This window comes from Peromyscus maniculatus, chromosome 2, assembly GCF_049852395.1.
Source record: "Peromyscus maniculatus bairdii isolate BWxNUB_F1_BW_parent chromosome 2, HU_Pman_BW_mat_3.1, whole genome shotgun sequence".
NCBI classification, from domain to species: Eukaryota; Metazoa; Chordata; class Mammalia; order Rodentia; family Cricetidae; genus Peromyscus; species Peromyscus maniculatus.
This window is the reverse complement of record NC_134853.1, coordinates 163,192,356-163,203,377: the sequence shown is the minus strand read 5'-3', so window position 1 is coordinate 163,203,377 and position 11,022 is coordinate 163,192,356. Positions and strand designations below refer to the sequence as shown.

Below are 11,022 nucleotides of genomic sequence, written 5' to 3'. Positions count from 1 at the left end.
CAAAAATTAGAGAAGAATATGTATCAATAGACACATGGACATATTGTAATTTTCCAAAGGAAGGCACGTGTGTGACGTCCATCTGCCACACATGATTAGGTAAAAGTCCTCGAGGATTAACTCCCAAATGAGGAACAGGTAAAAATTCCACACAAATAGGGCATGATTTAACTATCTGGATGGCTTGTTCCCGGGTTATGCCTGTATGATAACGGAGAGATCCAGCATTAAGATGATAATGCTGATGCAACTGAGTAGCCTTATCAAAGGCAGAACAGACTAATGTGACAGCCATACGAGTAATGGCGTCAGCCCTCTGATTACCTACACTTAGAGGTCCAGGCAATTGAGTATGAGCTCTAATATGGCCCACAAAAAGGTTATGAGAGCGAGACCATATAGGTCCTTGCACTTGCAATAAGTATTCATGAATGGAAGAAATGGATGGTATGTAGGCTGTTGTTTCCAAAGGCATAATGGCGTGTGCCACATATTGACTATCAGTATAAATATTTACACTCTCATCAGAAAACATCTGTAAAGCAAGCAACAGCGCCTATACCTCTGCCACCTGGGCAGAAGTAGAAGTGCCCTGGACCTTTATTCTCTTTACTATGCTACCAGAAACCACCACAGCAAAACCATGTGAAGTGCCATCAGTAAATACCACACGGGCCTGAGGAATAGGAGTCATTTGTACTATCTTGGGAAATATAACAGGATGCAATTTAAAAAATTGACACACATCATTGGAGGGGTAGTGAGTATCAAACTGACCCTGCATGGAGCATGTCAATATGGCCCAATCATTATCATTAGCTTGCAACCATGCTACTTGAGACTGGGTGTATGGGGTCACCACAATATCTGGTTCTTTACCAAAAGTTTGAACACTGATCTTGATTCCCTTAAATATAATCTGAGCGACAGCCTGTGGATAAGGAGTGATGATTTTTGCTGGAGAAGCTGGGGAATGTACCCATAAAATAGGTCCTGTTTGCCAAAACACTCCAGTAGGTGAATGAGTAAAACAAAATATCAAATACAATAAGGGAGAATTAAGATCTATATACTGTACGTGAGCCTGTTCCAGGGCCTCTTGCACACGTTGTAGGGCTACACGTCCTTCAGCTGTTAATTTACGGGGAGATGAAGGGTCAGGGTCGCCCTTTAAGACATCATACAAGGGGCGAAGCTGACCTGTTGGAATTTTTAAAGTGGGCCGAAGCCATTGAATATCTCCCAGAAAGGTTTGGAAATCATTAAGTGTGCGTAGCTGATCCATACGCAGAGTAATCTTTTGTGGGCGTATGCCCATGCGTAACAATTCATGACCTAAATAATGATAGGGAAAAGATACCTGTACCTTTTCTGGGGCTATCTGTAAATTAGCCAAGCTAAGAACCTCTTGTAAATAAGAAAAGGCATCAAAAACAAGTTTTTTATCTTTAGCAGCCATTAATATATCATCCATATAGTGAATTATATAAACACCTGGAAAAGCTTTTCGAACTGGAGCTAGGGCCAAAGACACATAAATTTGACATATAGTAGGGCTATTAGCCATTCCTTGAGGCAATACCACCCACTGATATCTCTGATAAGGTTCCTTAAGATTTTCTGAAGGAACACTGAAAGCAAAGCGAGGACTGTCCTCGGGATGCAAAGGAATGGTGAAGAAACAATCCCTCAAGTCAACCACAATTAAATGCCAATGCTTAGGAATTGCCACAGGGGCAGGCAAGCCAGGCTGTGTTGCTCCCATGAGAAGCATGGTTTTATTTACAGCTCTAAGATCCTGTAACAGCCTCCATTTTCCTGATTTCTTTTTAATAACAAATATAGGTGAGTTCCAAGGTGAAGTGGAAGGAATGATATGTCCAGCATCTAACTGCTCCTTAACCAATGCATACGCAGCCTCCAATTTTTCCTTAGCAAGGGGCCACTGCTCCACCCATACAGGGTCATCACTCTTCCAAGTGATTTTTATCAGTTGCATTATTGAAGGCTGCTGTGCAGTGACCCCTATGGAAAAGATCCTAATCCTCTAGTATCGCCAGGACCCCTAGTGACACAGTTTTTTTTTTTTTTTTTTTGGTTTTTCGAGACAGGGTTTCTCTGTGTAGCTTTGCACCTTTCCTGGAGCTCACTTGGTAGCCCAGGCTGGCCTCGAACTCACAGAGATCCGCCTGGCTCTGCCTCCCGAGTGCTGGGATTAAAGGCGTGCGCCACCAACGCCCGGCGTGACACAGTTTTTGTCTGCCACAGGGAACGGGTCTCCTTGCAACATTTTCCCTAAGCCTTTGCCCGGGCAGTAGCCCTGACTCTTTAGCATCTGTTGTACAGGCTGTGTAGTAAGCACCGCTCCCATGCCATCCAACACATCCCGTCCCCACAAGTTCACTGGAATGTCAGGTAGCACAAATGGTTGAAAAGTTCCTGCATGACCTTCCTCATCCTTCCAATTTAAAAGTAGCTTGCTCTGTAATGGCGTCTGGGCTGTGCCGATACCTTGTAGGTGAGAGGTAGAATCTTTAAGGGGCCAAGCTTCGGGCCAATGTTTTAAAGAAATAACTGAAGTGTCAGCGCCAGTATCTAAAAGACCCCGAAAACTGTGATCATTAACTTTTAAATTTAGCATGGGTCTTTGTTCTAAGGTGGAAACCCAGCATGCTAGAGGGCCCGTAGAGCCAAATCCACCCTCACCTCTGTGTGGTTTAAGAAAAGGATTATTAGTATGAAAGCGGGGCATCAAAAGCAGTTGTGCTATGCGAGCACCCTGGGGAATAATTGTCACCCCTTTACCAGCCTCAACCATGATTCTAATTTCCCCATTAGAGTCTTCATCTATCACTTCTGGAATTACTCTAATACCTTGCATAAGAGCGCTACTCCTGCCCAGAATCAGTCCTAAAGACCCTGCAGGTAGTGGACCCATAACTCCAGTACCGAGAGCCTGGGGACCCATCTGAGGTGTTAATACTGTTCTGGTGGCGGAGCAGAGGTCCAGTCCTGCGCTTCCAGGGGTGCCTCTGATAAGGTCTTGGACTAAAAGGGGTTCCTTCGAGGAACAAACTGGATGGGATGGTGGGAAACTGGGGATGGGGCAGGTGTATCCAGGGCTCCGTACACCTGGCTTCGGGGGGTCCGGAGCGGACCCCGTGGTACCAGATCCTGGGCTCATTGCATGAGTTAGCTGTTTGAAAACTGGGGCTTATATAGGGACACTTGGCTCAGCCTGGGAGGAGAGGACTGGACCTGCCTGAACTGAATCTACCAAGTTGAACTCAATCTTCAGGGGAGTCTTTGCCCTGGAAGAGATGGAAATGGGGGGTAGGCTGGGGGGAAGGCGGCAGGGGTGGGGGAGGAGAACAAGGAACACGTGGCTGATATGTAAAATTAAATTATAAAATAAAAAAAAAGAAGTTTGTGTCACAACTTTTGTTTTTTCTTCATTGGTAGGTTAGTTACAATGTGGGTAGTCAAGATTGCCCAATGGGAGCCGGGCGGTGGTGGCTCATGCCTTTAATCCCAGCACTTGGGAGGCAGAGGCAGGAGGATCTCTGTGAGTTCGAGGCCAGCCTGTACTACTAAGTGAGTTCCAGGAAAGGTGCAAAGCTACACAGAGAAACCCTGTCTCGGAAAAAAAAAAAAGATTGCTCAATGGGTAAAGGGTACGTGGGGCCAACCTTGACAATCTGAGATTGATCCAGGACACCCATTTAATAGAAGAGGAGGGCTGATTCCCAACATGGACCTCTGACCTTCACAAGCAGGTAATGGCAAGTATGTTCTGTCATGTATAAGCACACAAAATGAACATACTTAATGATCCCATGATTCAATATTGTGAATGGATGCTGAATTCAATCAAATGTAACAGTGAAGGTCCTTCACCAATTATATATATTTATATTCTTTTTAGATTCTAATATAATTACACCTTTCTTCCTTTAAAACTTTGCCATATATCCCTCATTGCTATTCAAAAGCATGACCTTTTTCATGAATTGGTATTACATGCATTTATGTACATATATATTATATAAATTTTCCTTAATATATCCTACCATGGGGCTGGAGAGATGCCCCAGTGGTTAAGGGCACTGACTACTCTTCCAAAGGTCCTGAGCTCAATTCCCAGCAACCACATGGTGGCTCACAGCCATCTGTAATGAGATCTGGTGCCCTCTTCTGGCCAGCAGGCATACATACAGACAGAACACTGTATACATTATATATATATATCCTACCATATCTGTATAGTGTCACTTGAATGTTACGTTTTCAGGACTGCCTATTACATTCTCAACAAAAGTAGAAATGTCAACAGAAGAGGGATGGATAGACAGCTGAGAAGTCAACAGCACTTGTTCCTTTCTGGGACCTAGATTAGGGTCCAAGTAACCATGTGGTGACTCACAACCCTCTGTAACTCCAGTTCCAAGGGACCAGACACCTGTTAAGAATGAACTTGACAGGCACTGCATGAGTTTGGTGTGAACACATACAAAATAAAACTCATATTTAAAATATGTAGATAGAAGAAGCCTAGAGTGTTGGGACTGAGTTTAGTTTCCAGAAGCCAAGTTAGGTGAGTTCACAAATATTTGTATCTCCAGCTCCAGGGTATCTATATATTCTGGCCTCCTTGGGCACCTGTACTCAGGTGCTATACCCAGCCATAGACAAACCCATCCCAGTATTTAAATTTTAATTGAAAAATTAAATCTGGGGAAACCTGAACATCCTAGACTGCCAGCATAGCAGTCTCAGACAGGATCCAATGGATACCTGCTAGAAAGTGCTACACATGATTTACAACACAAAAGCCCGCAGAGACCTAACATCACAGACAGGCATGCACTCTGCTATTGACATATTTTGACATTGCCCAAGTAGTTTTATATTCCACCTATGAAAGTCTGCTCCCCCAGCCCAGCATGTTCTCAGGAAGTCCAGTGTGTCAGGGTACACCAAGTAGCACAAGAAAGAAGCTTAAGAAAGAAGGCACTCCAAGAAGAAATTTTAAGGTCTATGTGGCAGCAGAAAAGTCCAGATTCTCTGATGAACTGAACCCAGAACAGACATACAAAGGCATATTTATTGATTGTTACACAAAGTATTTCCTTATACCAAGGACCCTAATCTAATTTGCATGTCTTACTAAAGGAGAACATCACATGCCCCCATGACTCTAGTCCTTTATTATGTATCATTTGCAATACATAATAAAATAAGAGCTTCAGGTGTGCCCCATATGCCTTGTGACCAAAGTCATGGGATGGCTGCAATGCCCCTTCAGCAAAACAGAAACTGTTTTCCTCAAGGATTCTTCAAGGTCAGTGTACTTCTAGAAAACAGTTGTTCATTCTAATCCAGATACAGTAACTCTGATAAATTCCTAAAACACCAGTAGATCTCATGTGCATCAAGTATAACCTTAGGCCTTCGGGGTTGGTGGTGGGGGTGGTAATTCACTGGCAGACAGACAAAGACACTAACCAGGGTCTTCATGCCAAACTCTAACCTGGCCCCATCTTCATGTGCTACCGAGGTTCTTCAGGATAATAGAGTGACTCAAGTAGGAACATGGCCATGAGGACATCCCCTTCAGAGGGAATCATGTCCTCCTCCACCCTGTTTCATGTCTTCCAGGTCCAGCTTGGGCTGAAAGCCCTGGATCTGAGACACTGAGCCTCTTCCTCAGCTGATTGTAGCTTCTGAATCGTGCTCTCCAGTCTGAAAGATAAAATAAGTTATTACTATCTGTGAAACATGGTTTTGTGTAGGCTGGTCAGGTCTTTCCCCTTCCAAATTGCGATACTGTGGCCACGCATCAGCAACCTGCAGTCAATGCTTGTGGGGTAGGAAATGGATGAGCTTCTGCCTTCACCCCATCTCTAATTCCTTCCATCTCTGGATGACACATTTGATGCCATCAGTCCCAGCCTGTGTAGGACATCTGGAGGAGGACCTGGGTGGGGATTCAGGAATCTGGTCAGGATTGAAAGCCACTTTTAGGAAAGGGTGTGTGGAGTCCAACGATTCTTAGACATTTTGACACAAATGAGTCATGGTGGCAAATACCTGCAATTCCTGCCTTTGGGAGGGCAAAACAGGAGGATCCTAAAGTTCAAGGTCACCTTCAGATACATTGTGCATTGACTGCTAGCCAGGGAAACTTCAATAGTCTCTCTTATAACAAAAGTATACACACAAAATCAAGCAGGCAAGGAACCAAAAATAAATTTCAGAGAAGGTGATGGAGAATCTCAGAATCCTAGAGGCTAGGGCCACTGCTTAAACTCCCAGAGATCTGTCACCCCATGCAGTCTCCATGGAGTCTACTCACAGGCAATCCACAGGGAACATACAGCTTAAGGAAACACACCCATATCCATCCCTGCTTTTCTCAGCCAATGCAAAGGTTTCAAACTTTGGTTGTGAGCCTGGTTTGGTGATACACTAAGATGTTTTGGATGGAGTATCTCTTGTTGGAAGGCAGCATGGCTCAGTGTGTGGGTTAAAGACTAGTTCTGGATACATGTCTATTCCCTGCTCATAAAGACAAACAACAACAACAAAACTATTTTAGGCTCATGCCTGTAACTGAAATCTAAGTAGGCTGATGCAGGCAGGCAGGTTCCCATGTATTTGCCTGTCTACTCCAAGAATCCCAGTGTAGCCTCCACTAGAAAATGAAATGTAGTCTCAAACAACATGAATGTGTGGATGAATATACAAATGAATTGCTGAAGGAATTTGAAAAGGCCTGGGGTATGCTTCAGTGTGAAAGTACTTACCTTTACCGTGCATGCATCATCATAGAAAATAGGGGATTTAAACCTTTTGTAAATGGGGGAATGGAGAGATGGCTCTTCAGCTAAGAACACTGGACACTCTTCCAAATGACAGGTGTTCAATTTCTAGGACTCAAGTGTTAGCTCAAATTTCTCTGCCTTTCCGGGTGTGGGAGTGCAGCACCCTCTTTTGGCCTCCACAAGCACCAGGCATGCAAATGGTTGACCAAACCCTAGCAGTACATAAAAGGAATCTACCTTAGAAACATTAAAGTACGGTTGGACCTTTAATCACAAAATTGTCCCAGTCTTCTGTATATAAATAAAATACCTCTTAGAAATCATCTTTATTTAGTTTTAGTAAAAACATATTCATTTATTTATTTATTAAATTTATGTGTGGATAGGCTCATTTATCCCACTTTTTTTGTTTTTGATTTTTTGTTTTTTGAGACAGGGTTTCTCTGTGTAGCTTTGCGCATTTCCTGGAACTCACTCTCTAGCCCAGGCAGACCTCGAACTCACAGAGATCCACCTGCCTCTGCCTCCTGAGTGCTGGGATTAAAGGCATACACCAGCACTGTCGAGCAATAGTAAAGTCGGGGGGGGGGGGGGTGGGGGGAGAAGAAAGCTGGTAACCTACAGGAGCTTGAAAGCACTGGAGGTGCCAGGAATTGAACCTGGGGCCTCATGAATGCTAAGCATGAACTCTACCACTGACCTACACCTCCAACTTATCCCACTTTTCAAATGATTGTTTTTTTTAATTTTTAATTATGTGTTTGTTGTTGTCTGTGTTTTGAAAAGTTCACAGGGAAGAAGGTGACACAAAGGTCCAAGAAGTTGGGTCACTCTGGATCTGGAGGTTGACATGGTTGTGTGCTACCTGACATTGATGGTGAGAATTAAGCTGAGGTCCTCTGAAAGAGCAGTCTGTTCTCTGAACATCTGAGTCATCTATCCAGCCAAAAAACTATTTATGAAGACAGGATCTCACTGTGTAGAAATGACTGGCCTAGAAGTTACTATGTAGACAAGGCTGGCCTTGAACACACAGAGATCAGCCTATTTCACTCTCTAGAGCACTGAAATGAAAAGGGTGGACACCATGCTTAGCTTATTGTTTGTTTTGATGTTTTTGTTTGTTTTCCCAGAAGAATTGGCAATACCATTTCTGTCTTCTGTTGGAATAAGTGTGAGCCACCATCCCCTCCTAAATCCCAATCTGTTTTTGAAACAGGGTCTGACCATGTGGCTTTTGGTGTTCTGAAACTTTTTATGGAGTCAAGGAGCCTGCCTCTGTCTCCCAGATGCCAGGATTAAAGGTGTGTGGGTGTGTGCTCTAAGAAGCAAAGTTTGCCTCAAAATCAGAGGGCAGAGCCAAACACTAGATTAACTATAGAGGCCAGGCAGTTGTAGCATACATCTTTAATCTCAGCACTTGGGAGGAGAAAGCAGGGAGATCAGGAGTTCAAGGCCACCCTGGGATACAGGAGGTTGAATCTGTCTAAAGGAGAAACAGAGCCAAGCAGTGGTGGTGCCTCCCACCTGTAATCCCAGCACTATCGAGGGGGAGACAGGAATATGAGGGGGGAGGAGACAGGATCTCAGAGCCATTCAGTGTAAGGACTCCAGAGACAGGAGCTCAGCATTGTCAACGGAGGTTTGGTGAGGTAGCTGACTGCTCTGCTTCTCTGATCTTTCAGCATTGACCCAGATATCTGGCTCCAGGTTTTGGTTATAAGACCAATTAGGATTTGTGCTACATGTGGGGCCATGTCTGGTTCAGCTCTCAGTCTTGACTTGCTTTTCTGCAGCGCCTCTTCCAACAGAAAGTCATGGGCCCGGCCTTGCTCTGTGAGAGAGGTGGTTGTATAGCCCAGGCTGGATTCAGTCTTGCTGGATAGTCAAAGATGACCTTGAATCTCTGAGCCTCAGGCCCCAAACTCAGTTCTGGAGTGACCAGCATATCTCTGTGTGTCTTGTTCATGCAATGCTGGAGAGAGAACCAGGGTTTTGTGAATGGAGGAAGAGGGCAGAGACAACCTTCCTCTATAGTTTTCTCAGCCATTCCTTCCCTGAACCGGTAGGCAACTGCTCGGCTTTTTAACACCAACATGATTCCTTGGGGGTGGGAACCAATAACAGACATCACATACACTCTGGATTTCTCATCAATGACTCAATACCACTTGATGATACAGCTGTTTTCTAGCCTCATCTAGGCAACAATTTCATCAAGAGCATTATTGGTACAGGTATGGAAAGAAAGAATGAAGCAAGGGAGGGAGGAGGGAAGAAAGGAAGGGAAAAAAGAAAGAAAGAAAAAGAATAAAGGAAAGGAAGTTTGAGTGTTGGGGCAGTAACTCTGGGAATGGATCCTTACCTTTACCAAGTAGAATCTTATTCTCTCTACTTTATAGAGATCAAATAACCTGAACACACTCTGTTACATAATCTCTAATGAGGCAGGAGGATTACTGAGAATTACAGGTCAGCTCAGGTAACATTATGAGTTCCAGATAGACTTTAGCTACAGTGTGAGATCTTATCTGATAAAAAAAAATGTAGTAGTAATGTAAGAAAGACAATGAATGCCAGAGCTGAAAATTTGTCTAGAAGGATCATGGATGGTCCAGGGACCTTGACCATAACCTCTGCTTTCATACTTTCCCACATGGAGATTTATTTCACTCAAGCTACAGATGCAAAATTCCAAATAGAATTGTAAGGTGGAAGCTCCATCATCCAACCAGGTGGCAACATGTGGCTTAGAGGTGGGGCTTCAAAGGAAATGAATGGGGTGCTATAAGGCTCAGAATGGCCAGACAAGATATTCTGAGCCTTGGGCTGGTATGACTGCCTGGACCTGCTAGGTTTGGAAGACCTAGCAGAGGGTGTGGGAACTTACACCGCACATTGCCCCATGTCAACTCTGTACCCAGAACTGTGTGAACAGTTTCTAGCTGCCTCTGATTCCTCATGGGTCAGAGGCTGTTCGAGCACAGGTAGTGGCTGTAGTATATTTGAAATGAGTGATCGTGATTATGACCACAGTGTAACACTGTGCTATGGAGGTGGGGCTCATCATGCCAAAGGTTGGCACACCCAGGGACGGTTCTGAGTGTCTCCTGGTTGTTCCTTATGGGTTTCCTGCTGACATATCTATCTAGTGGTCTTGTTTTCTGCTTGACAGTACAGAGAAAACTGTAGAGCTAGAGGCAGAAACAGTCACAGTTCTGCCTAGAAGGACAAGACTTGAGTTGTTAACTTTCTATCAGGGAACATCCTGGACTTGACCTTCATGGTCTTGAGCTCAGAATGATCTTGGGCCTAACTAGCCTCTGCTACCTTGAAGTTATAGCCATCTCTCTATCACTATAAAACTTACTGAGGTGAGCTCCTTTGTCTCTCTCTAGGGCTTAGAGAGTCACTTAGAAACACTCAATGCTATCAGATTCAGATATGAGTTATCTGTCTCAGTGCCTGAGTGTCCATCAGCTTAAACACATACTGTTCAGCTATGATTTCACATTTTCATGTCTGGGGAGACCCTAATGCTGGATGTATTCTTTTCCACACCTTCTATGGCATTATAATTTCCCATAGGTTTCAATAAAATAGTTTTGCCTGAAAGCATGGTTGTATCCTTTACATACACTGAGTGAGTTCATTGACAATCTATTCCTTTTACAGATAGATACTATCTATTTAGCCCTGACTGACCATCCTGAAACTCATTATGTAGACAAGGCCAGCCTTGAACACATGGACATCTGCCTGCTGTGCCTGCTGAGTGCTGGGAATGACAGTATCCAGTGGACATGCCTGGCAGAAGAGCTCCTACCTAGCACATCTGTATCCCTGGATGTTGTCCTCTGCACAGTGAAAAGGAATCCATGAAAGAATAGAAAGAAAGGTCCCAAATCAGAAGACAATCTGGTTTCTGGGGTTTTCAATAAGAATAGAAAATTCAAGAACTGATTGGTGAAACTGCAAGAACTGATTGGTGGAAAGTACATCAGATTGTCCCATTGTCTGTGGGTTCCAGTAATTCCCCAGCCTCAGACTTCTGAACAGCCACTACAGTCTTCTGGGAAATACCTGGCTAAAGTATTATGTCCAGAACAACTAAGATCTACACCATGTGACCCCATCTGAAAAGACAAACAAAACAAAACAGTCGACAATTATTGAGTGCTGGAGAATTGCCAGTGGT

The 11,022-nt window shown here is 44.0% G+C and overlaps 1 non-coding gene across 1 annotated transcript; it reads right to left on the bottom strand.

The window, feature by feature from the left end:
• Positions 1–7,462: 7,462 nt before the first annotated feature.
• Positions 7,463–7,534, bottom strand: Trnaa-agc (transfer RNA alanine (anticodon AGC)). Its single transcript has one exon. It is a non-coding gene; the product is annotated as a tRNA-Ala (tRNA).
• Positions 7,535–11,022: the final 3,488 nt, after the last annotated feature.